We start from the raw sequence: 24,490 nt of genomic DNA on the forward strand, positions 1-24,490 counted from the left end.
GAAAGTAATTCTTCCCCAGAATGGGCAACCCTCTATTCCGAAACTGTGGTCCTTTTCCCTCGATGCCCCTTTGAAGAGAACCCCTCCCGGGGGGGGGGGGGGGGGGGGGGGAAGAGTTGCGTGCTCTGCTCTCCTTTTGAGCGGTTCCCACGGGAGCCCAGGTGAGCTCACCTGTTCCCGGCCGCCAGGTGGCCCCTGCACTGATGGGAGGAAGACGGCAGATGTGTGAGGCTCCCGGCCACCAGCGGCGGCGGCAACAACAACAACAACCACTGCTGCAGAAACCCAGAGAGACTTTACAATGTTTCAACAATATGGACTAAAAACAAATGCAAATAAAGTTAAAAAACCCCGCGTGTTTTATACGGCGCAGAACTGGCGCGGGGAAGGGGGTCTCCAGCAATGGATCTTGCAGCCTGGACTTGCAGCAAGGAGGTCTAGGTTGCTATAAACATTTTGCAAACACAGCAACAATGTAGTCCGGCAACTTTAAAAGCAGTGCAGGACGGAACCGGCGAAGCTGGGTTACACAGAAAGGCAGATACATAATGTCCCGCTGAGTCACTCCAGCATTTTGTGTCTGTTTCACGACAGTGATCTCTGCAGGACGACAGGTGAGCGGCGGGGCGACAGGTGAGGAGCGGGCCGACAGGTGAGGAGCGGGGCCGACAGGTGAGGAGCGGGGCCGACAGGTGGACCTGGCGCCTCCGTAGCCGCTCCCACAATCAATGGGAAGTTTGGCCACAAAATTAAACTCCCACCCGGGGACGATGCACCCTCTCTCGCTCTCTCTCAGTGAAACACTCTAGAGGACAGACAAAGAGAGGTCGGATCATTTGCTGGGCGGTCGCGACCCCACCCTTCCTTCCACCCCCTCGACTCTCAGCAGTCAGAGAACCCTCCCCGGGTAGAGAGAGAGAGAGAGAGAGAGAGAGAGGAGAGAGAGAGAGAGAGGGAAGGAGAGAGAGAGAGAGAGAGAGGAGAGAAAGAGAGAGAGAGAGAGAGAGAGAGGGAAGGAGAGAGAGAGAGAAAGAGAGAGAGAAAAGGAAAAAGAGAGAGAGGAGGGGGAGAGAAAGAGAGAGAGAGAGGAGGAGAGTAGCGAGAGAGGGAAAGAGAGAGAGAAGGAGAGAGAGAGAAAGAGAGGAGAAAGAGAGAGAAGGGGAAAGTGAGAGAAGGGGAGAGAGAGAGAGAGAAGGGGAGAGAGAGAGAGAGAGAAGGGGAGAGAGAGAAGGGGAGAGAGAGAGAGAAGGGGAGAGAGAGAGAGAAGGGGAGAGAGAGAGAGAAGGGGAGAGAGAGAGAGAAGGGGGAGAGAGAGAGAAGGGGGGAGAGAGAGAGAAGGGGAGAGAGAGAAGGGGAGAGAGAGGAAGGAGAGAAAGAGAGAGAAAAGGAAAGAGAAAGAGAGAGAAAAGGAAAAGAGAGAGAGAAGGAGAGAGAGAGTGAAGGAGAGTAGCGAGAGAGAGAGAGGGAAGGAGAGAGGAAGAGAGGGACGGAGGGAGGGGAGAGAGAGAAGGAGAAAGAGAGAGAGAAGGAGAAAGAGAAGGAGAAAGAGAGAAGGGGAGAGAGAGAGAGAGAGAAGGGGAAAGAGGGAGAGAGAGAGAAGGAGAGAGAGAAAGAAAAGGAAAGAGAGAGAGAGAGAGAAAAGTAGAGAGAGAGAAAGAGTATCGTACATAAGGGAGGCGTGTCATCCCGTCCCGCTGTCGTGGCGGCTCCAACACCCTGTGTCCGGTAAGTGGCCCGTGTGGATCTGTTGCGGGTTCGCGTCCCCCCTCGGGCCGCGCATTGGGGGTGGGAGTTGCGGCCGGCGCGGTGTCAGGTAACCCCGGGAGCCGGGCAGAGAAGGAGTCACCGCCGGCCTGCCCGCCCGCTCCCTCCGGCTCCTCCACCCAAGAGGCCTGCCCGCCAATAGTTCAGAGCAGTGTAGACTGCCTCCCAGCCACCCTCCTGCTTGGCCTGGTCCTCTTTGTAACCCACGTCTTGCTGTGTGGACTGTTTAATAGCAGAACTGAACATATTATCCCACTGTGATGATGTACACTATCAACTGGGCGCCTTCCTGCCCTTCTTCATTAACTTATTATTTGTTACCTTTATCCCTCCTATGCCATTGATCCAGATTGTAAATACCCTTCTCGTGTATTGTGTGCCAACTCCCAAACCCAGTGTATTTCATGCCGTTTGATGTTGATTGCAAGACTCTTATCTGTTATCTCCCTCTGATCCCTGTGGCAACCGGTTGCTTTTGTGCTTCAGCGATTCAAATCTCAAATGCCCTGGCAATGACTCAGACCAGGGTTAATAACAGGATCATGCACAAGCTGGCATTTCCTAATTTCAATGCTTATCTTTGCAAATTGTCTTATTGCCTTTGAACAGCTGTGGATTTTGGGAGGAAACGTATACAAAGGGTTGGTTGGTTGTTCTGAACGTTATTCCAGATTGTAAAAATGACACGTCAAAACAGATTCCTTTTCTAAATGGAAGCTGCTGCTCAATACTAACAGGAGAGAAAAAAATAGACACAAAGTGGAGTAACTCAACAACATGCAGTATCTCTGGAGAAAAAGGAGAGGTGACTTTTTGGGATGGGACCTTTCTTTAAGAGAGTAATGTCTCTGGTTTCAGCCTGGTTTGCCTATTATCAGGCAACTGAATCGTCCTACCCCCAGCCAGAGAGCAGTGCTGAACTGCCATCTACCTCTTAGATGCCTCTCGGACTATCCTTGACCGGGCTTTGCTGGCTTTACCTTGCACTAAATGTTATTCCTTCATCGTGTATCAATACACTGCAAATGGTTTGATTGTAATCATGTATTGTCTTTCCGCTGACTGGTTAGCACGCAACAAAAAGCTTTTCACGATACCTCGGTACACGTGACAATAAACTGAACTGAAACCTTGCTGGTTCTCATGGCCATGGTTGCTTTGTCACCATTTGATCCAACTGGCTGAAACAAACCATCATCACCTGAGTATCACTCCAATGAGTGTGCTTCAAGAAAACAAACACTTCCTAAACTTTCAATTATCTTGAAACTTACAGAATTATGGTTGCTGATCCTGAAATGGGGAGAATGGGGTTGGGAGGGAGAGATAGATTCGCCATGGTTGAATGGCGGAGTAGACTTGATGGGCCGAATGGCCTAATTCTGCTCCTATCACATATGAACACTTGCAGAGTCAGGCTCAACACCTTCGCTCAGCCCACCTGAACCTACCTGATCTCCCGGTTACAAAACACTTTAATTCTCCTTCCCATTCCCACACTAATCTTTCCGTCCTGGGTCTCCTCCATTTTCAGAGTGAGGCTAAACGCAAATTGGTGGAACAGCATCTCGTATTTTGCTTGGGCAGCTGACAGCCCAGTGGTATGAATATTGATTTCTCTAACTTCAAGTAACCCCGGCATTCCCTCTCTCTCTGTCCCTCCCCCGCCCAAGTCGTACCAGCTTCTCATTTTCACCGCAACAATCAGCTAACAATGGCCTGTTTCCTTTATCATCGTAACTTTTTTTGCATATCTTTCATTCATTGTTCTTTATCTCTCTACATTATCATCTATATATCTCGTCTCTCTTTCCCCTGACTAGTCTGAAGAAGGGTCTAGGCCCAAAACATCACCCATTCCTCCTCTCGAGATGCTGCCTGTCCCGCTGAGTTACTCCGGCATTTTGTGTCTATCTTCGGTTAAACCAGCATCTGTAGTTCCTTCCCAAACATATGAAATACTCCCTCCACCACCTGCCCTATTTCTTTCTCAAAGAAAAGTTGAGTACTGCACCATTATGGTCTAGTTAGCTAGTATTGCTGATATGTTATTGTGTTATTGTATATTTATTCGCTGTGGTATTGTGATACTGGGCCTTTAAAACTGTAGCAAGTAAAAAATCATTGTTTCATTCCTGGTGCAAATGACAATGAACCACTCCTGACTTGACTGTCCCTCGTGGGATTCTTTACGTTAAAGTGGAGATTGATAGGTTCTTGATTAAATAAAGGTGCTAAAGGTAACGGGGGGGGAAAAGGCAGGAGAATGGGATTGAGAGGGAAAAAAAAATAGATGGGCCATGATTGAAAGGCGGAACAGACCCATTGGGCCCAATGGCCTAATTTTGGTGTCTTCTTCTTTCGTGTTTCCATCATCCATGTTTCAAATGTTACATCACTGTTATCGTCCGTCCTGAAAAGGACGCAAGCTTCCAGCGACAATCAAATGGGAGCCATCACTTGTACAATAGATGATGGTGGTAGCAGAATTAGCTCAGGACACTTCCAGTTTCCAGCCCCGCGACGTGGATGCTTCTGCTATGGGGCCATTTTGGTGTTACGTCTTACGATAATCAGTGGTGTTACTCCTCGTTCTATTTCCATTCCTCTCTGTCACATCTGAAACTTCTATCATCCAGAACATTAAGCTGCCAGTCCTTCTCTTCTCTGGACCACATTTCCATGATTACAATGACATCTTAATTCTAGCCGTGGTGCAGGTTGGGCGGAAGCGTTGTTCTGGAGACGAAATTTGTCAAAGGTCAGATGACTAATGAGAGCAATCTTGAGCTGAATGTGTAAATAACCATTATCTTATGAAAGTGCAAGAACCATTAGCCACAATGAACTACATGACACTAATATGCAAAATCTGCAGATGATAATGTGGTCCACCGGAAGGAATTGATTGCAAATCTGTGGTTGGGTAGATATGGAATGGAATGGAATACTTTATCATCCACATGTGACAAGGCACAGTGAAATTCTTTGCCTGCATACCCAAGGTATGCAAATAATCGCTACAAATAGTGCTGCCAAAGTTACAAAGCTGGCAGATAAAGAAGAAATTTATGTGATTTGGTTTTGACTTTAGTGTTTTTATCCTTTGACAAATAAAGTGGATTGAACAAAAGGAAAATGTCAGAAGGATACAGATAAAACTCTGATAAATCGCTATCTATTTATTTAGAAATCTCAATAGTTCATTATCTGGGCCACCAGGTGACATTTCCTGTACTTCCTTTAAACCCAGTGAGTCGAAATTCACCAGGGTCCCGTTTCATGTCTCCCTCAGAACCTAATGAGTTCACTGGAAAATGTATTTATACTATTGCGTAACATCTTAAAAAGAAGAGTTAAAATCGTGTTGGGGTATCGGAATAACATCCAAAAGTCCAGAAAAACTGTGGCCTGGCACCATCGATATCCCGAACGTGATGGATTAATGTAATTTTACTGTTTTTAAAAACAGAGCTCGAAGGTAGAGATTTCTAAATCCCTTTTGCATTAAATGGAATAATTTGTATGCCTTTGTGTATTTTTAAAAAAATGATAAAAGAGGTGACAAAGGAATATATGAAACTATTAAAGGAGCTATTACAGGCAAATAAAGAGAAAGAGTAACACTAGTAACAATTGGTTCTTTGGAATCTGAGTTAGTGAATTAATATTTGGGCACTTGGAAGTGGCAGTATGCTAAATTAATATTTTGTGACTGTCTTCACAGCAGAAGCAACTGAAATCGCACCTAATGTAATAGGTAAATAAGGGGCAAGAGTGAGTAAGGAATTTAAAGTGAAAAATGTTCTAGACAAACACGTAGAACAATGACCGACATATCCTATTAATATTGATATTCAGAAATATCTCAGCACCCTTGTACAAAAAATGAAATTAGTATGCAGGCAGAGGAAGTAATTAAAAAGACAAATGAAATGTTGACCTTAATTGCAAAGGAAATGACCACAACAGGGCTTGACTGGTGTATTGCACACAGCTTTAGTTTTAGTTAACCAAGGATATATTTGGCTTAGAAGTAGTGCCATGAAGGTTAGTTTTGGGGTGAGATGGCTGTCCTAGTTGAGCAAAGTATGCCTGTGTTCTTTGGAGTTTAAAACAAGGGGAAAAGATCTAATTGAAACAAATTCCAAACAGATCTTGACAGGGTGGATGCTGTCAGTTTGTTTCCCTGTTGTTCCAGAACTAGAGGGTATAGTCTCCAGACATGGGGATGACACAAAATTGAGATGAGGAGGAATTTCTTCTCCCAACATGCTGTGAAGTTGTAGAATTCGGAATCATTTTCCTCAGATGTGAGATGTTGCAGAACTTCTGAAAGTTTATCATCTGGCGCCCTTGTTTATCCGGGATGTGATCTAGTCATAAGACAATAAAACACTCTTCACTCTCTTGACCCATGATCTGGTACTACCAATGGGTAGGAAAGAACTGCAGATGCTGGTTTAAATCGAAGGTAGACACAAAATGCTGGAGCAACTCAGCGGGACAGGCAGCATCTCTGAAGGGAAGGAATGGGCGATGTTTCGGGTCGAGACCCTTCTTCTGGTACTACCAAGTTGGATTACTGGAGTTTTTCTGAAGAAACAATTTTAATATAGGGGGCAAGAAAGGTATCAAGAAGGAAACTTATGGAGCCAAGGATCAGATCAACTAAGATTTTATTGAATGTCGGAGTAGTTTGGAAAGACCCTGTATCCTGCTTTAGGTTCCTATTTATTGTGTTCTTGTGTGTTGTGGATTGTATACATTTTGTCCATTGTTAAACATAATTATAATAATTGCCATTAATTTTAAAGAAGGTCTTCAATCATAATTTAGTGTCATTATGCTGGAGCTTCTGGGAGCTACACCTGCAAGAACTGTGTCCAGGTGCAGCTCCTGAAGGGACGTGTGGTGGAGTTGGAGAGGCAGTTGGATGACCTCAGGGCCATCCGGGAATGCGAGAGTTTCCTCGACAGGACCTATTGTGAGGCTGTCACGCCAAGGGTCCAGGTCGAGCGAAGGTGGGAGACTGTTTCAGGGGGGAGTGGACGAGGACTACAGGAGACCCCAGTGGCTGTGCCTATTGCAAATAGGTATACCCTCTTGGGAACTGTCGGGGCAGAAGACGATTCCAGTCCGAGTGGCGGACCTGTTGGCAAGGATACTCGACAGGGGAGACCGAAGTCGGGAAGAGCCGTAGTGGTCGGTGACTCCATCGTCCGAGGGACAGACAGAAGATTCTGTGGCAGCAGGAGGGACTTGAGGATGGTCTGTTGCCTCCCTGGTGCCAGGGTTCAACACATCACGGACCGGCTTCAGAAAATCCTAGTGAGGGAAGGCGATCAACCTGAAGTCGTTGTGCATGTGGGTACGAATGACGTCGGGCGGAAGAGGAAGGAGGTGCTACAGCGGGAGTTTAGAGAGTTGGGAAAAACACTGAGAAGTAGGACGTCGAAGGTGGTTATCTCCGGACTGCTACCGGTACCTCGTGCTGGTGAGGCCAGGAACAGAGAGATAGAGGGTATGAATTTATGGCTGAGGGGCTGGTGCAGAGAGCAGGGATTTAGATTTCTGGACCACTGGGATCTCTTCTGGGCTAGGGGTGACTTGTACAAAAGGGACGGGTTACATCTTAACAGCAGGGGGACAAACATTCTGGCAGGCAGGTTTGCTAGTGTGACACCTGTGGCTTTAAACTAAGTAGTGGGGGGGAGGGGTTGACAAATTGTGAATATGAAGATGAGGTAAAAAAAGGGAGTACAGGAGATATTGCAAAAGACTCTCGGAAGAATGGGAACAGAAGTTCTAGAGGGGAAAAGAGATTAAGGGCAGGGCAGGATGTGAGAGGGGAGGTGAATACAAAAGTTAAAGTGTTGTACTTAAATGCGCGTAGTATAAAAAATAAAGTGGATGAGCTTGAGGCTCAGTTAGTCATGGGCAAGTATGATGTTGTAGGGATCACTGAGACATGGCTACAAGAGGACCAGGGCTGGGAACTGAATATTCAGGGGTACACAACGTATAGAAAAGACAGACAGGTGGGCAGAGGGGGTGGGGTTGCTCTGATGGTAAGGAATGATATTCATTCCCTTGCAAGGGGTGACATAGAATCAGGAGATGTTGAATCAGTATGGATAGAAATGAGAAATTGTAAGGGTAAAAAGACCCTAATGGGAGTTATCTATAGGCCCCCAAACAGTAGCCTCGACATAGGGTGCAAGTTGAATCAGGAGATAAAATTGGCGTGTCAAAAATGTAATGCTACGGTGGTTATGGGAGATTTCAACATGCAGGTAGACTGGGAAAATCAGGTTGGAAATGGACCCCAGGAAAGAGAGTTTGTAGAGTGCCTTCGAGATGGATTCTTAGAACAGCTTGTACTGGAGCCTACCAGGGAGAAGGCAATTCTGGATTTAGTGTTGTGTAATGATCCTGATCTGATAAGGGGACTAGAGGTAAAAGAGCCATTAGGAGGCAGTGATCACAAAATGATAAGTTTTACTCTGCAAATGGAAAGGCAGAAGGGAAAATCGGAAGTGTCAGTATTACAGTATAGCAAAGGGGATTACAGAGGCATGAGGCAGGAGCTGGCCAAAATTGACTGGAAGGAGGCCCTAGCAGGGAAGACGGTAGAACAGCAATGGCAGGTATTCCTGGGAATAATGCAGAGGTTGCAGGATCAATTTATTCCAAAGAGGTGGAAAGACTCTAAGGGGAGTAAGAGACACCTGTGGCTGACAAGGGAAGTCAGGGACAGCATAAAAATTAAGGAGAGGAAGTATAACATAGCAAAGAAGAGTGGGAAGACAGAGGATTGGGACTCTTTTAAAGAACAACAAAAGTTAACTAAAAAGACAATACGGGGAGAAAAGATGAGGTCCGAGGGTAAACTAGCCAATAATATAAAGGAGGATAGCAAAAGCTTTTTTAGGTACGTGAAGAGGAAAAAAATAGTCAAGGCAAATGTGGGTCCCTTGAAGACAGAAACAGGGGAATTTATTATGGGGAACAAAGAAATGGCAGACGAGTTAAACCGTTACTTTGGATCTGTCTTCACTGAGGAAGATACACACAATCTCCCAAATGTTCTAGGGGCCGGAGAACCTAGGGTGATGGAGGAACTGAAGGAAATGCACATTAGGCAGGAAATGGTTTTGGGTAGACTGATGGGACTAAAGGCTGATAAATCCCCAGGGCCTGATGGTCTGCATCCCAGGGTACTTAAGGAGGTGGCTCTAGAAATAGTGGAAGCATTGGAGATCATTTTTCAATGTTCTATAGATTCAGGATCAGTTCCTGTGGATTGGAGGATAGCAAATGTTATCCCACTTTTTAAGAAAGGAGGGAGAGAGAAAACGGGTAATTATAGACCAGTTAGTCTGACATCAGTGGTGGGGAAGATGCTGGAGTCAATTATAAAAGACGAAATTGCTGAGCATTTGGATAGCAGTAACGGGATCATTCCGAGTCAGCATGGATTTACGAAGGGGAAATCATGCTTGACAAATCTACTGGAATTTTTTGAGGATGTAACTAGGAAAACTGACAGGGGAGAGTCAGTGGATGTGGTGTACCTCGACTTTCAGAAAGCCTTCGACAAGGTCCCACATAGGAGATTAGTGGGCAAAATTGGGGCACATGGTATTGGGGGTAGGGTACTGACATGGATAGAAAATTGGTTGACAGACAGAAAGCAAAGAGTGGGGATAAATGGGGCCCTTTCGGAATGGCAGGCAGTGACCAGTGGGGTTCCGCAAGGTTCGGTGCTGGGACCCCAGCTATTTACAATATACATTAATGACTTAGACGAAGGGATTAAAAGTACCATTAGCAAATTTGCAGATGATACTAAGCTGGGGGGTAGTGTGAATTGTGAGGAAGATGCAATAAGGCTGCAGGGTGACTTGGACAGGTTGTGTGAGTGGGCGGATACATGGCAGATGCAGTTTAATGTAGATAAGTGTGAGGTTATTCACTTTGGAAGTAAGAATAGAAAGGCAGATTATTATCTGAATGGTGTCAAGTTAGGAGGAGGGGGAGTTCAACGAGATCTGGGTGTTCTAGTGAATCAGTCAATGAAAGGAAGCATGCAGGTACAGCAGGCAGTGAAGAAAGCCAATGGAATGTTGGCCTTCATAACAAGAGGAGTTGAGTATAGGAGCAAAGAGGTCCTTCTACAGTTGTACCGGGCCCTGGTGAGACCGCACCTGGAGTACTGTGTGCAGTTTTGGTCTCCAAATTTGAGGAAGGATATTCTTGCTATTGAGGGCGTGCAGCGTAGGTTCACTAGGTTGATTCCCGGAATGGCGGGACTGTCGTATGTTGAAAGGCTGGAGCGATTGGGCTTGTATACACTGGAATTTAGAAGGATGAGGGGGGATCTTATTGAAACATATAAGATAATTAGGGGATTGGACATATTAGAGGCAGGAAACATGTTCCCAATGTTGGGGGAGTCCAGAACAAGGGGCCACAGTTTAAGAATAAGGGGTAGGCCATTTAGAACGGAGATGAGGAAGACCTTTTTCAGTCAGAGAGTGGTGAAGGTGTGGAATTCTCTGCCTCAGAAGGCAGTGGAGGCCAGTTCGTTGGATGCTTTCAAGAGAGAGCTGGATAGAGCTCTTAAGGATAGCGGAGTGAGGGGGTATGGGGGGAAGGCAGGAACGGGGTACTGATTGAGGGTGATCAGCCATGATCGCATTGAATGGCGGTGCTGGCTCGAAGGGCTGAATGGCCTACTCCTGCACCTATTGTCTATTGTCTATTGTCTATGTTAATATAAAGTGCGCTGCTCTCCAGAATTTTCCAAAAATGAGAAATGTTTATTTACATATCCACATAAAAAGTGAATAATATTGCAAAGGACTCGAAAGACGATGAACCCAACTATTTTAGACCTGGTTGAGGTGTAATGCCTTAATTAAACTCATGGATGGGGCAAAAGAAACGATTAAAAATGCCATGGCAACAGTGGAAAATTAGCCATTATCAAGTAGAGTTCCTCCCGAGTTATTGATCGCATTTAGCTTTTAACAAAGATGCTTTGTACTCTATTGCTGTTCTCATCTAATTATTCTAATGGCAAAATAGCCTTTATTGCTTTCCTTGAACCCACTTCTTTCTCAAAGTCATTGCTAAGTGACGTTTCGTAAAGTAACATGCTATAATTGCAGTGATCCACAGGTTTCCCGTAGGCTCTTGTTATTGATGTGTACTTATTTGACGCTGGTAAATTATTTGCACCATACGTTGACCTGGTAGGGAGTCACTACCACAACTCCAAAAGTGTTCAACATTGTTGTAAGATGAGATGGGTGTCGTCGGAACTGAGAATATTTCTCTTTCAAATCTGTAGTAAGTTTTTTTGGAAGGGCCTATTACTTCACTTTCAGAAAATACTAGACCAAGTGGACCTGTTGGGTCGAAACCTTCTCCCTCCCCCCCGCACTCCCTCTCCCTCCCCCACTCCCTCCCCACCCCATCGGTGGAGAATTGGGAATTTATAAAAGCCCACTCTATTTAAATAAAACATGCCTCAAACATTATATAGAAGCAAGAAACTGCAGCTGCTTGCTTACAAGAAAAAGACACTAGGTGCTGGAGTAACTCAGCAGATTAGGCAGCATCTCTGGAGAACATGGATAGGTGATGTTTCGGGATGCCTTACACATTCGTACTCTGATGGATAATGTTTATATTTCCCATCTTAAACCACTGTCACTCTTAAGAGCCCAATCTTGGAACAGAATCCAAATGCATTTCATGTTGACATTTCTCACACACTTGCCACATGTACTCTGTTATTGTTGTTACTCAAATATCCAGCAAGGGGAGAACTTTAAGCAACATTTACCTAATAGAAACATAGAAACATAGAAAATAGGTGCAGGAGTAGGCCATTCGGCCCTTCGAGCCTGCACCGCCATTCAATATGATCATGGCTGATCATCCAGCTCAGTAGCCTGTACCTGCCGTCTCTCCATACCCCCTGATCCCTTTAGCAAAAAGGACCACATCTAACTCCCTCTTAAATATAGCCAATGAACTAGCCTCAACTACCTTCTGTGGCAGAGAATTCCACAGACTCACCACTCTCTGTGTGAAGAAATGTTTTCTCATCTCGGTCCTAAAAGACTTCCCCCTTATCCTTAAGATGTGACCCCTGGTTCTGGACTCCCCCAACATCGGGAACAATCTTCCCGCATCTAGCCTCTCCAACCCCTTAAGAATTTTATATGTTTCTATAAGATCCCCCCTCAGTCTTCTAAATTCCAGCGAGTACAAGCCTAGTCTATCCAGTCTTTCCTCATATGCAAGTCCCGCCATCCCAGGGATTAATCTGGTGAACCTTCTCTGTACTCCCTCTAAGGCAAGAACGTCTTTCCTCAGGTTAGGAGACCAAAACTGCACACAATACTCCAGGTGCGGTCTCACCAAGGCCCTGTACAACTGCAGCAGAACCTCCCTGCTCCTAAACTCAAATCCTCTTGCTATGAATGCCAACATACCATTCGCTTTCTTCACTGCCTGCTGCACCTGCATGCTTGCTTTCAATGACTGGTGCACCATGACACCCAGGTCACGTTGCATCTCCCCTTCTTCCAATCGGTCACCATTCAGGTAATACTCTGCTTTCCTGTTCTTGCCGCCAAAGTGGATAACCTCACATTTATCCACATTATATTGCATCTGCCATGCATTTGCCCACTCGCCTAATCTATCCAAGTCACTCTGCAGCCTCCTAGCATCCTCCTCGCAGCTAACACTGCCACCCAGCTTCATGTCATCCGTAAACTTAGAGATGTTGCATTCAATTCCCTCGTCCAAATCATTAATATACACTGTAAATAACTGGGGTCCCAGCACTGAGCCTTGCGGTACCCCACTAGTCACTGCCTGCCATTCCGAAAAGGACCCGTTTATTCCTACTCTTTGCTTCTTGTCCGCCAACCAATTTTCTATCCACCTCAACACTGAACCCTCAATACCGTGTGCTTTAAGTTTGTACACCAATCTCCTATGTGGGACCTTGTCGAAGGCCTTCTGAAAGTCCAGATATAACACATCGACTGGTTCTCCCTTATCCACTCTACTAGTTACTTCCTCGAAAAATTCATCAGACATGATTTGCCTTTGGTAAATCCATGCTGACTTTGTCCGATGATTTCACCACTTTCCAAATGTGATGCTATCACATCTTTAATAACTGACTCTAGCATTTCCCCCACTACCGATGTTAGGCTAACTGGTCTATAATTCCCCGTTTTCTCTCTCCCTCCCTTTTTAAAAAGTGGGGTTACATTAGCTACCCTCCAGTCCTCAGGAACTACTCCAGAATCTAAAGAGTTTTGAAAAATTATCACTAATGCATCCACTATTTCTGAGGCTACTTCCTTAAGCACTCTGGGATGCAGCCTATCTGGCCCTGGGGATTTATCTGCCTTTAATCCATTTAATTTACCTAACACCACTTCCCGACTAACCTGGATTTCCCTCAGTTCCTCCATCTCATTAGACCACCGGTCCCCCGCTATTTCCGGCAGACGGTTTATGTCTTCCTTAGTGAAGACAGAACCAAAGTATTTGTTCAATTGGTCTGCCATCTCCTTGTTCCCTATGATCAATTCACCTGTTTCTGACTGCGTTCGTTTCCTATGTTTACATTTGTAATCTCGAGGAAGCAATTTTAATACTTTCCCATGTGTATGAAGAAATTAAAAGTAAAGTTTGACAATAATGTCGCGATCTGTTGTACAACTTGTCATTCTTTCGGCTGGCATAGTTCGTGCAGGCCATTTTGTCTCATTTTGATGCACCAACATTGATTCTGTTTTGATAAAGACTTGTGCTCGTTACGTCAAGACCTACTGGATCTCCCAGTTGCTAACCACTTCAACTCCCAGTCCCATGCCGATGCTGTTCTGGGCCTCCTCCATTGGCAGAGTGAGGCCACATGCAAACTGAAGGAACAGCACCTCGTATTTCACTTGCGTAGCGTACAACTCAACAGTATAAAGGGTTCAAAGGTCTGTTTATTGTCACGTGTACCAATTAAGGTACAGTAAAACTCGAATTACCATACAGCCACACAAAAAAAAAAGCACCAACACACACAACTACATAAAAGTTAACATAAACATCCACCACAACGGATTCCCCACATTCCTCACTGTGATAGATTTTTTAGATTTAGAGATACAGCGCAGAAACAGGCCCTTCGGCCCACCGGGTCTGCGCCGCCCAGCAATCCCCGCACATTAACACTATCCTACACCCACTAGGGACAATTGATGGAAGGTAATAAAGTCTAACCTTCTTCCTCTTTATTGTCCCATGGTCGGGGCAGTCGAACCATCTGCAGTCGGTGGTCGAAGCTCCCGCTTCGGGGCGATCGAAGCTCCTGCGGCTTGGAGCTCCCGAAGTCTGTCCCTAACCAGGGACAGCGAGCTCCACGATGTTATGTCCGCAGGCTCACACGGTTGGGGCTCCCAAGTCGATCCCCAGCAAGAGGCTGCCAGCTCCTTGATGTTAGGCCGCAGTGCGGACGGAGATACGATACGGAAAAAAAAATCGCATCTCCGTCGAGGTAAGAGATTTTAAAAAGTTTCCCCCAACCCCCCCCCCCCTCACATAAAACAAGCTAAAGAACACTAAAACATTCATTTAACACATACTATAAAACAACAAAGAAGGAAAAAGGACGAGGTAGACTGTTGGTGCCACCAGGTGGTTTAAACATTGAATTTTCCAATTTTAGGTAACTGCTAACAATTACCACCCCCAATCTCCTGTGCCCCACCTGGGCCTGCACCTAATTCTTCCATTTCCTTCCACGTACATCCCTTCCTCTGGGCTTCACAATTCCCAATTCTTCAATCCTTTTATCTGATCTTTTTTTAATCTCTGTCCAACCATCTGCCTATCACAAACCCCCCTCATCTGCAGTTCCTTCCTGCACAAAACTCCCTCGCCTGTGTTCACCTATTCTCTTTGTCCAGACCCTCCTCCCTTGTAGCTTTCTCCCCCCCCCCCCATCCAACCCCCAACAATCAGTCTGGTGAAGGTCCCGACCCAAAACGTCACCTATCCATATTCTCTATGGATTGCTGCCGAACCCATTGAATCCCTCCAGCACTTTTTATTTTGTCTCTTCTTTTGATTTTAATGTCTCTTGGGTGGTGCTACTCACCACTCCCAGCCAAGAACCCGTTGCTCAAGAGAGCATACTTTCAGATGATGAAATTCCAGCTAGACTGGATTGACTGCAATGTGTTAGTCTTACTTTCAAAGGCAAATGTTTCTCTGCAACAGTTCGGTATCAGTGTGTGGGCCAGAGGGCTGTTTCTGTGCTGTACAACTCCACGACTCAATGAATCTCTTGGACTGATTGGCTCGAAACTGGCCAGCTAACGGGAATCTTTTATTCCTGCATCCTTTTTCTGGCGAATATTTACTCTGTCTTAACATGTCACTCTTCACACACGGTCTCTCCCACTCTTCCCACCTGCCTCGAGTTGTGTTTCGTGCTCCTCGTTTCCCCCCCCCCACCCTCTCCAAACCCCACTGCCACCTCCGCCACTGCCTCAGTAGATCCAAATGGCCAATGCCACTAAAGTTAGCTGTCTGACCTTTGATAGGGATCCGTTACCTGACCAAGTCACATTTTGGAAGTCAATTTGGCAGAATGGATGAATGAATGCAAGGTCCAGAACCACAAATTGAAAGGTCTTTTAGAAATAAACTACCCCTATACATTTTTCATGGGAAAACAGATAAAATATAATAATAATAATGCAGCAAAGTCTAAATGGAATTTGATGTATTTTTTGACGTGTATTGATAATTCTATACATATTATGTGGTGCAGGATTCCTGTGGTTATGAGATGGTAGGCTGTCTCAATGAGTAAAGGCACAAGAATTCTTGTATTTTTTAATCTTCTCACTACCCTATTAATGGAAAAATTGTGTTTCTGTTTGTAGTTTGTGAACAATTTATGAGCCAAATTGACAATGTTGGGATGAGCCTAATTACTGTGATTGTCCAGGCCTACTAAATATCAGTGGAATTCCAGAAATGGATGCAACTGATGATTCCATGAAGTTCTACAAAAATGTGTAAAAATAATCAAATGAAATTTTTATTCGTATTTTTCATCTTCTGCATGAAGCATAAAAATCTAAATGGCTCTCTATTTCTGTACTTAACAACATCCCAAAGTTCCTCAACACTCAAGGGATTGATTACCTTTAAGGTGTGGTATACAAAGGACATGACTAGGCCAGGCCTTGGGATAGTAGTGATAGACTATTCTGTTAATTGTGGTGTTTCGTGGCAACAATATTAGAACTTCCAGCTATTTTGAGTAGTGTTGCTATACCCATTTGTGCAAGCAGTCTTTCATGTTCGATCTGAAATATAAAACTTGAGACATTTGAGCACTTCTGTTAACTGAAATACTGTACATTCAAAACACCTCAGTTAACTGAAATACTACATATTCAAATCTGCAATGGGTCTTAAATCTAGAAGGATATAACCCAGAATCAACTAAACCAACCTGTTGTAAATCTCCAGTATAGCTTTTGATTGCTGACATTATTTGGATATTCATTCGACTAATTTTTTACAGCAAAAAATATTGTGATGTCCTTGTGTCATCAGTGTTATTGTGTTAAATGTGTTGCACTAATTAACTAAAACAAAAACAACTTAGACACGGCATATTATTGTAAATTCTACATCTGGTTTTGTGGCTGACTCATTTTCCCTGGTTGCCGTTACATTATGTGCTATTAAGCATGAGTGATGAATATAATGAGACCTTATGCTTCGCAGAATGGCAACTCTTTCTGAATACTAAATAACATTTATAAAATGCACCCGTACAAAGTATGACTTTTAAAATATCTGCATTTTCCTAGATTGGAATTTGGGAGAGAGTCATTCTGAGCCAGTTCTAATTAATAACACTTAAATTCAGGCTCTGTACCTCAGCAGTAGAATAGTTGACCCGTGTAACTGACATCCAGGTGGAGCTTCTGTAGAGATTATTATAATTATAATTTGTGGTCAGTTTATATGTAATAGAGTTTGTGATGGTGTTGGCAATATTGCTACTCCGAACTCAGATCCAGTCTGAAGGTTCCAACTTAAAATTTCACCTATTACTGTCCTCCAGAGATACTGCCTGACCCACTGAGTTACTCCACTGCTTTGAGTTCTGTGCAGGATTCCATCATCTACAGATGCTTGTGTCTCTAAGATTTTTCTTACTCTGACTCTGGGACTTTCTATATTGCTTTAATCCTTTCAATCTGCCATTGGCAGCTGTATCATTATGGAGACTTGGGTAACCTTGTACATCTCGAACTTCCTATCTAAACCTCTCTAGTCCTTCAACTTGTGTCTTGTACGAAGCTTTTTAGTCACTTTTTCCATCAATCTTCCTACAGCTCAGCATACTCTATTTCTGATTATGTCTCTGGGAAGTTCACTGAGATGCCAATATTGTTGAAAGAAGCCTTCAAGATTTTCCCCTCTAGGTCAATGTCAAGAGTATTATAAATGCATTTGGCTGCAGAAATCATAGTTTGAGCCGATATTTTCAACCGTGATTGATAGATTGGAGATATAATCACATTTTTTTTCTTCTTTCTTTCACCAAGAAATGTTGAAACCAAATAGTTCTTGTCCAACAAGTCATTCCAGATCGGTTAACTCATTGGCCAGAGTCAACATGATTTCTGAAAGAATAATCGTGTTAGACAAACGTGTTGGAATTTAAGGTTGTAGCTGACAGGAAGGAAAAAGCAAACTAATTAGAGTGTGGTGAATCTATGGAATTCATTGCCACAGGTGGCTGTGGAGGCCAAGGGATTGGGTGTTTTCAAGGCGGAGATTAATAAGTTCTTGATTTGGAAGTGTGTCAAAGGTTTCGGGGAGAAGGCAGGAGAATGGGGTTGAGAGGGAAATGTAGATCAGCCATGATTGAATGTCGGAGTAGATACTGTGTTGAATGGCCTAATTCTGCTCCTATTTCTTCTGGTCTTATAAAAAAAGAGTGATTTCATTGAAGGTACAAAGCTTTTTCAGAGGCTTGAGAGGTCAGATGAGATGTGGTGCCAGGCTGAGATGTCTACAACATGAGCTGCAGTCTCAATAGAAGGGGCATCATTTATAATAATGAGATTAAATTTCTTTAACCAAGTGAATTAGAATTCTCTCCTCAGCGGTTCATCTATTAGCAGTTGGCACAGTTCACTACAATTAATTCACTTCTCATGCATGGAAAATTTGCTGAATTTATTGTGAGACTCTTCCTTTTCCTTCTTAAGCACAGGAACAAATGTTTTACGATTGCTTTCAGCAAAATTCTCTTGCTGTCTGATTGTTAATTGATAGTTCTGCTTCGTTTTTCATCGTTAATCTAATAAGACTTGTTCTTTTATTTTTGGTTCCAAAACATATCATCAAGACCATTTTTCATCATTAATCGAATATGGCTTGCTCTCTCTTCTTTGGTTTCAAATCATATAATTCAGATCACTGCCCTGAAACGCAACTGCCCTGAAGATTAGTGGCACTTGTACTCAACTTGACCCACTACTCCCAATCCATGAGAATTAAAATCTATTAGGACCATGTTAATTTGTTGTGTTTCTGTGATCTTTGTATTAATACCCACACTTATGGTGTGGTATGTTGGCATTCATAGCGAGGGGATTTGAGTATAGGAGCAGGGAGGTTCTGCTGCAGTTGTACAGGGCATTGGTGAGACCACACCTGGAGTATTGCGTACAGTTTTGGTCTCCTAATCTGAGGAAAGACATTCTTGCCATAGAGGGAGTACAGAGAAGGTTCACCAGATTGATCCCTGGGATGGCAGGACTTTCATATGAAGAAAGACTGGATAGACTCGGCTTGTACTCGCTGGAATTTAGAAGATTGAGGGGGATCTTATAGAAACGTACAAAATTCTTAAGGGGTTGGACAGGCTAGATGCAGCAAGATTGTTCCTGATGTTGGCGAAGTCCAGAACAAGGGGTCACAGTTTAAGGATAAGGGGGAAGTCTTTTAGGACCGAGATGAGAAAGTCTTTTTTCACACAGAGAGTGGTGAATCTGTGGAATTCTCTGCCACAGAAGGTAGTTGAGGCCAGATCATTGGCTATATTTAAGAGGGAGTTAGATGTGGCCCTTGTGGCTAAAGGGATCAGGGGGTATGGAGAGAAGGCAGGTACAGGATACTGAGTTGGATGATCAGCCATGATCATATTGAATGGCGGTGCAGGCTCGAAGGGCCGAATGGCCTACTCCTGCACCTATTTTCTATGTCTATGTTTCTATGTTATGACATAGATCTGCAGACAAAAATGGTGCATTGCATGGTTTGGAATTTCTTATCGGCAACTATTTTCCTCGTATTGCACACGCTGGGATTGACATCCAATATTCTTTCTCTACACATTTTCCTCTAATTTCCAAACGTTCTACTTCCTTGAACAGGATTTTTCAGGGGTACAGCTGCTGGAGCTGCTGCCTCACAGCACCAGAGACCTGGGTTCGATCTTAACCTCGGGTGCTGTCTGTGTGGAGTTTGAACATTCTCCTTGTGACTGTGTGGGTTTCCTCTGGGTGCTCCAGTTTCTTCCCACATCCTCAAAGACGTGCGGGTTTTGTCGGTTAGTTGGCCTCTGTAGGTTGCTCGTATTGTGTCGGGAGTGGATGAGAAAGTGCGGTGACATAGAACTAGTGTGAACGGGCGATCGATCGATGGTCGTCGTGGATTCGGTCAGCTGAAGGTCCTGTTTCCATGCTGCATCTTTAAACCAAGTTTCTTGTGATTTTCAGTTTGTTGCTAGTTGATGCATATTGGTACGCATATTAAGCAAATCTGTGGTTCCAAATCACTTTTTGTTATTCATGCTTTAGTCTGTTTTGTGCACTAAACATAGAAACTATTGAGTGGGCAGTAAATGTCAAATGAAAGTCCATGTTCACCTTCCATCACAGTGGCAGTTGTATGATGCAATAATATTAAGAGTTGACATTTAGTCATATGTCACTTGTGGAAAACTTTTGCAATAATTTGCCCAAGTTCATTCGTTCCTCACAAGTTGTGCCTTTCACATGAAAAAAAAAATCAGTTGTTGCATAGCACTAATTGTTCCATTTATAAAGCGCTATTTTTTTTGTATTGTACCAGGCTTGGGATGAAGTGGGTGGTGTATGAAATGGGTTGTGCATATACACAGCGATTAAAGATAAATGCAAGTGCATTTCCAAAAACTTTACAAAATTTACCCTAATGAGGGTGATTTACACCCTGATTATTTTGTTAAAATGCAACCTGGCCATTTTCTGATGATGGATACTTGCATCGACAGGAACGGTTTAGAGGGATACATGGACTAAACACGGGCAGGTGGGAGTGGTGTAGATGACAGATAGGCATGAGGAGACGATGCACATCAATATCCCTTGAAGGGTCTCGACCCGAAACGTCACCCATTCCTTCTCTCCCGAGATGCTGCCTGACCTGCTGAGTTACTCCAGCATTTTGTGAATAAATCAATATCCCTTGCACTATACACCGCGGTCATTTTGTTTTACTCAGTTGCGAAAAAGAGTATTTGAGAATCAAGTAAATGGCTCGATTGTAATCATGCATTGTCTTTCCACTGACAGGATAGCACGCAACAAAAGCTTTTCACTGTACCTCAGTACACGTGACAATAAACTAAATTGTAGACCTCAAACTTGACCCAAAACTCCTGGTCTATTATGCAGCGGCCATATCTCCTTTCCGATGTGTTTTTGAGATGTGAGCTACTACTGTTGGCACTTCAAGAGTTACCATCAACACTATCTCTGTAAAATCGTTTGACTAGTTGGAAGGATATATGAAACAACGTCAGGCAAAAATAGTCAGCCTTGAAGCCCCAGTTACACCCTATCACCTCTAATGGGCAGATGGCGTCTCTAACAAGCACAACATCAGGCTCCTGAAGCAAACACTCTAATCCAGGCTCCGTCATGGGAAGAGGTTCAAAGGGTAGTTTATTGTCCCGTGTACCAATTAAGGTACAGTGTTACTCGATTTACCATACAGCCATGCTAAAAAAAGCAGCAAGACACACAACCACATAAAAGTTAACATAAACATCACCACAGCGGAATCCTCGCATTCCTCACTGTGATGGATGGCAATAAAGTCTAATCTTCTTCACTGATCTGATATATCTGAGGACATTGCGGGAGCCCTGGCTGAATTTTACGAGTCGTCCTTAAATACGGAAGGGTTGTCGGAAGACTGGAGGGTGGCAAATGTTGTACTTCCTTTCAAGAAGGGCTGCAGGGAAAAGAAACATCCCTACTGACTCTTGTGAATATCTGGGGAGTGGCCATGCTAAGTGAAAAAAGGATGTTCAGAATGGCATTGAGAAGTGTGAGTTTGTGCATCAGATACACATGATGTGGAAAGAGTGCACCACTTCAAGCTATCCATCTGCTCCCACTGAGCCCCCTGCTGCCATGTGTGCAGAAGGATCCGTGGTTTCTACATTGGCTTCTTTAACCACCTCGGAACCCACAAAACCGGAGTGAAGACAAGACATCCCAAGAAGAAGGGTCACCCATTTCCTTTTCTCCAGAGATGCTGCCGGCCCTGCTGAGTTACTCCAGCATTTTGTGTCTACCTTTGATTTAAACCAGCATCTGTAGTTCCTTCCTGCACATCCCAAGAGACTGCTGAACAAGAAGATTGGGCTGCTCCAAAATTGCCCAAAAGTTCAATTTCCAACCAAACACATCTGATTTTGCAACTTTTTGTGTTTTCAAGATAATTATAGCAGTTTTGTTTCAAAAGAGACAACGGAAAGGCAATAGCGGGCCACAGAATATTCAAACAACAGGATGCTGTGGAAGCAGATGTTTCCTGGACTGAATTAAAAATCCCTTCCAATATGTGTTCTGGAAGGTTTGTGAAAAATCCGTATTCAACTAAAATTATCATTTATCTCCAGCCACATTTCCAGAATTAAAAAATTCTGAGCATTAATTGCATCTTCTGTGTATTCATTACATATTGTTATTATTAGTTATACAATCAAGAGTTCAACAGTTTCTTAAAGATTTAGATTTAGAGATACAGCGCGGAAACAGGTCCTTCGGCCCACCGGGTCCGCGCCGCCCAGCGATCCCCGCACATTAACACTATCCTACACCCACTAGGGACAATATTTACATTTGCCCAGCCAATTAACCTACATACCTGTACGTCTTTGGAGTGTGGGAGGTAACCGAAGATCTCGGAGAAAACCCACGCAGGTCACGGGGAGAACGTACAAACTCTGTACAGACGGCGCCCGCAGTCAGGATCGAACCTGAGTCTCAGGCGCTGCATTCGCTGTAAGGCAGCAACTCTACCGCTGCGCCACCGTGCCGCCCGTGCAGATAGTGCAGTAATTTCTTGGATCTAGATAATTAAAAAGTGCAATCAATAAAACTCTTCCATATATCAAAATAAATTCTCCATATCAATAATGAAGAATAAATTGCATGACTTCTTTCATCTCTCAAAAATAGTCAGCAATAACAATCCTACCATGAGGCCAATATTTACTGATTTCCTTTGATGTTCTTTACTACATCCAACGTAGTTAGTAAAATTGCCACCTGTATCCCTATAACTTCAAATATTCTTGGGGTGGTCAAGTCAAGGGTGTTTTATTGTCATATGTTCTCAAACGGATCTGTGAAATTCTTACTTTTCACCTCCATTCTTTGTCACTTACTCCACCCAATCAAACCCCCCTCCCATACCTGTATCCACCTATCACTTGCCAGGATTTGTCCAAACCCTACCTCTCTTTTCTAGCTTTCTCCCCACTACAGTTGGTCAGAAGATGGGTACCGAACTGAAATGTTGCCTGTCCATTCCTCGGATGCTGCCTGACCCGCTGAGTTCCGCCTGCACTTTGGTTTTGCTGTAGATTCCAGCGTCCAGAAGTAAAGAAATGGATGCAGCTCTTAGCTGTAGAAATGGAATGAGATGGGGCAGAGAGGCAATGTTGTAGATGTAGATGTATTTGGTGAGTGACCTAGTATATGCCTGGAAACGTGGTCTATACTTCCAGCTGAGCACAGTTTCATTGAAGAATAATGGCTATAGGTTTAATTTTTAATGGATTTGCTACTACTTAGTTTCTCATCTATTAGCTATATTAAACCGCGTTCAATTTTAATGACTGTTATAAACCTTCTAAATGGGATAATTTGACGAAGCTGCATTATTTTTATATTTTATTACCGCACGGATTGAGGGGAGAAAAAACACAATTCTCTGCTTTCAAAATCAGTGTATGACAAATTAGAAATGAACAAGAAGATGTACCAGTCTTGGAAAATTGATTATTTTGCAATATTTTGATTTTTTCCTGGCTGGAGTTTCCACAACATGGTGGTGTAACTGTTTGGCCTTTGCTTTATCTTAGGTAGTTGATTATGTAATTGCCTTGACAACAGAGTGAATATTTGCTTTTGTTGCTAAGGTTCTGTTAAAACAACTGGATCTGATTTGTACTGCTCTGTTCAATTAGAGGGAGGCTGGGGGAAAATAGATATGAGTAACCACGCACTTTGCCTAATTTGGCAAAATTGATTTAGAATAAAATGTCATTCTTTATTTTCCTTCATTTCTAGTGAGGGATGAGAAATTGATTTGTACTTGGCATAGAATTATCTAGTTTGTGTCAATAAATCTTAAATAATATCATGGTAGACATATTAACTTTGCACATATGTTATCTCAGAAATTCATTTAACTTTGTAAATCCGAAATGGATGAAAAAGTGCCCTATAAACTGGAAATGTTGTTCCTTATCTCAGTCAGTATCTGCAGGGGAAAACTTTGGATGTAGATTCAGATTAGTTTATTGTCGTATACACCATCATACGACAATGCAATGAAATTCTCTGTTTGCATGAAACTTTTGGAGTGTACAGTGTTATACATATAGCAATACGCACAACGATGAATACAAAGCAGCAAAAATTGTAGTGCAATCTGAAGTAGTGCAAAAAACGCAAGTGTAATAAAGTGAGGTCGAGTCGAACGTTAGGGTACTTGCAGGACCTTTGTGGAGTGTGTGAAAGAGGTGATTGTTTCGGGAATCTAACAGTCGTGGGGAAGCAGATGTTCTTGAGTTTGGTCATCCAGGCGTTCAAGCTCCTGCATCTTCTCCCAGATGATAGAAGAGTGAAAAGGGACATTTTGTTTAAATTACTTTCTCTCGCCTTGACGCAATGTACCAATCCTACATTTTTCCTTAATGCACACCCCCTTTGATGTTTTGTTTTCACACCTTACCCTTCCTTATCTCTGTGTCTCCCTCTCCTGTGATTCTCTGTCTCGACCCGAAGTGTCTCGGCCCGAAACGTCACCCATTCCAGAGATGCTGCCTGGTCCCGCTGAGTTACTCCAGCATTTTTGTGTCTATCTTCGGTGTAAATCAGCATCTGCAGTTTCTTCCTACACATGGAAATGGACATGATGGAAGGAAGTGACTAGTCTGTGATGGACTGGGCAATGTTCGTCACTCTCTGTGTGTTAAGGCAGTCAAGAGCAGAGCGGTTGCCGTACCAGGCTGTGATGCATCTGGTCAGAATGCTTTCTACAGAGCATCTATTGAAGTTTGGGTGAATCCTTGTGCATCTTCTCA

General features: G+C 43.7%; 1 protein-coding gene across 1 annotated transcript in view; it reads left to right on the forward strand.

Moving 5' to 3' along the window:
* Positions 1–1,374: 1,374 nt before the first annotated feature.
* LOC144606539 (rab effector Noc2-like) overlaps positions 1,375–24,490 on the forward strand; it is a 143,105-nt gene continuing 119,989 nt past the window's right edge. Inside the window, exon 1 of the mRNA XM_078422792.1 lies at positions 1,375–1,725. The gene's annotated coding sequence lies outside the window, so the exon portion shown is untranslated. The remainder of the gene's footprint in view (positions 1,726–24,490) is intronic.

This window comes from Rhinoraja longicauda, chromosome 26 (genome assembly GCF_053455715.1).
Source record: "Rhinoraja longicauda isolate Sanriku21f chromosome 26, sRhiLon1.1, whole genome shotgun sequence".
Taxonomy (NCBI): Eukaryota; Metazoa; Chordata; class Chondrichthyes; order Rajiformes; family Arhynchobatidae; genus Rhinoraja; species Rhinoraja longicauda.